Here is a 3,320-nt window from a genome sequence, read left to right as displayed (position 1 = left end):
AAATTTCTGATGGTTCCAGAAAAACTTGACAAACTTACACACACACACACACACACACACACAAAGCACATACGTCAGACATTTAATAAAAATAACTTTGAAATCACGCATGTGCAAAAATTACTATAGCAAGTGTGCTGAGCAGGCGAGGTGTGGTTCTACCATGCGGCCTTCAGCAAAAGCACCCTTCACCCACAAATGGAAGATTCCTCCCATTCATGGGAGAGTGGCTCTCATACTCAGTTCTGACTCAGCTCCTTCTCCCTCTACCTGAAAAGCTCCTGCCAGGCGAGACATCAAAGGAAGGAAGGAACTTCCCAGAGACTTCTTAGATGCAGGAGGCCTTAAAACCTTCAGTATCAGCGACAACAAACCCAGATCATGGAGGATGGCTGCATTGCTTTGGCCAGTAGATTTCCAATTTGCCTCGTTTAGATTGTGCAGGGAGATTCCAAGGCAGCGCAGTGGTAAAGAATCTGTACGCAGATTCGATCCCTGGGTCAGGAAGATCCCCTGGAGAAGGAAATGGCAACCCACTACAGTATTCTGGCCTGGGAAATCCCATGGACAGAGGAGTCTGGCAAGCTCCAGTCCATGGGGTTGCAAAGAGTTGGACAAGGCTTAGTGAGTGAAGAACAAGACTGTGCAGGCAATGGGAATGGCTGTGAGCCATCAGAGATGGAGGGAAAGAGTGCCTGCTGCAGTCCCAGACTGCTGGGAAGTCCCTCTGAGACAATCAATGTCCCCAAGCTCCCCAATTTATTTATCCCCAATTTATTTATTTATCTCTAGGCACCTTGAAATCTAGGCTGCGTACAATAGCCACTAAGAGGGGTGGTAAGGCAATGGGCTCTGTTCTTTAACACTTTTCTTTAAGAATCTTGCATGAATTTTTTTTTTTCTTTCTATTCCTAAGAACAGAACTGACACTGTATTGTTTCTCATGATATGATCCCTTTTCAGAGAGGTCAATCAACATTTATTAAGAGCTGTATGTGTGTGTGTGAATAATAAAAACACGTAACTATCAATGAATTAGTATTGCTTCGGGACTATTCTAACCCCTTTACAAATATAACTCATTTATCACAATAGTCCTCTGATAAACTTCCCTCCCTTCAGAGATAAGGAAACTGAGGTATAGGACAATTATGCGATGTCCTTCAGAGTCACATGCTAGAAAGGTTTAGAATCCAAGTTGGTCTGACTCTAGAACTTCCAGTCTTGACCTGCAAGATCAAACTGAACAAAAACAGTAGACGCTGCTCTTTTATGACAGGTTGTATGAAGTCACTCTTATCAGGCAGGGAGTAAGGTGTACAAAAGAAGCTTTGAAGGGACTGAGGTATTTGAATTCCACGGTAATGATCTGATATTTGAGGCCAGCCCTCCCCACTATAAAACTGTGATAACAGTATTCCTGTTATGCAGAATTACCAGGGTAGTTAGACTGAACATGTACAAAACTTGATGTAGCATCAATTATAGCTTTATGTTGTTATTTTCATGGACTATCCAAGTACAACTTTTGTAATTAGCTCACCAAATCGCCCAAAGCAGGACTGGAGCAGACTGGAGATTGGAGGCCTCTGGAGTTCCACTGATACATTCTTGGGGAATCAGTGAGTTCTTACATGTGATCAACGGAGCTAAAGCAGTCCTTGCGTTGTGGACACACAGCCGTTTCCATTGACTGCTGGCAAAAACAGGCTGGCAGGAAATAGTACCTACTTAGAAAAATAATTAGTTCTCTTATACAACAACTACTTGTACTGCTCACACCTGCATAAATAAAGGAACGCAAGATGAGGAAAAAAGTCTCCCGGGGAAATATGGCCCACATAAGGAGGTGCAAGGCAAATGTTCCGCATGTAGACGCAGCATGGCCAGTGTGCAGGGTCCTTCACACATGAGGCCCCATGACTAGGCCAGGGAAGGTTCTGGAAAGATGAGTACATTTAAGGCCTCATCTCCCCGGAAGGCCTAATTTCTCACCAAAGATCCTTGCTGAGGCTTTGGAAATAGTACAAGGGGAAGCAAAGTGCCATCGTTGCTTTCCCAAAACAAAACAAAACAAAAAAGAAAACTGAAAAGAAACCAACAGAAAATGAACTTGGCTGTACTGCTGACGTAGAGACGCCAAACTCCTGATGATTTCTAACATATGTATTTACATGCGCTTTTACATTTCCTACTTTATGAAAATAAAGGGTAAGTGGAAAGGCTTCCATGCTGATCCAGTGCTTCGACTGTGGAGGGTGCAAGTTCAATCCCTGCTCTGGGAATTAAGACCCTACATGCTATGCGACACAGGGGGGCCCCCCTCAAAAAATTGATAAAGGATGAGAGGGAAAAATCAATGAATGTTTTCCCCTTGGAAGGAAAAGGACAAAAGCTTCTGAAGGAAGAAATCAACACTGCTTTACGTGAATTTCCTTACTAGAAACTAATTCCAAAGTTAGGTTCAAGTTTACAAAGTTATGTTCAATATTCTTGATATAATCTCTGTGGGATCCAGAAAGTACATTAATGGGCATTCCATCAGATGATGAGAAACAGAAACAGGCGAAAGATGATAAAGACCTAAGGTTTAGAAGCTTTGCCCGATTGGGGTCAAGGTCTGAACTTCACAGGAGTTCCTATCTTCCTTCAGGCTGTATCATTCCGGCAAGGTGAGGAAGCGCCATCTTTTACAGGAAAGCTCCATCTGCCCCCTCCACGAGACTGTGGCCGTGACTCTGGAACTCTAGCTGTTTGTCAGTCACCATCTAAGCTCTCCCGCCTTTCCCTTCAGTGCTGCACTGTCTGGGGAAATTGTTAACCTGCCTTCAGTAAGATCCTGCAGACCCTTGAATAAGCTCCCTGCTGCTGACCCTAGGGCAAGCTGCACGAAGCTGCCACACTGGAAGCGGTAAGCTGGCAAACCCGGATTTGCAGTCATGGTATTTTAATTTGGTGCTCGTATTTGAAATTCCCTTTGGTTTTCTCCATGCACAGCCCATCATTGTATATTACCTGGGTTTCCTATCGTCAGAGATTTGGGCTTCTTGTACAGTTCCTGCTGTTCTGACATAAGTTGCTGTCTTTTTGAGGCACCTGTCAGGAAAGCTCAGCATACGTCTGTGAACCTCCTGTGCGTGTGCTCAGTCACATCCAACTCTTTGCGACCTCATGGACTGCAGCCCGCCAGGCTCCTCTGTCCATGGGATTTCCCAGGCAAGACTACTGGAGTGGGTTTCCATTTCCTCCTCCAGGGGATCTTCCCAGACCAGGAATTGAACCCATGTCTCCTGCATTGGCCAAGCAGGTTCTTTTTTTTT

This window comes from Bison bison, unplaced genomic scaffold, assembly GCF_000754665.1.
Source record: "Bison bison bison isolate TAMUID 2011002044 unplaced genomic scaffold, Bison_UMD1.0 scf7180017864535, whole genome shotgun sequence".
Lineage (NCBI taxonomy): Eukaryota > Metazoa > Chordata > Mammalia > Artiodactyla > Bovidae > Bison > Bison bison.
Note: the sequence above shows the minus strand (reverse complement) of the source record.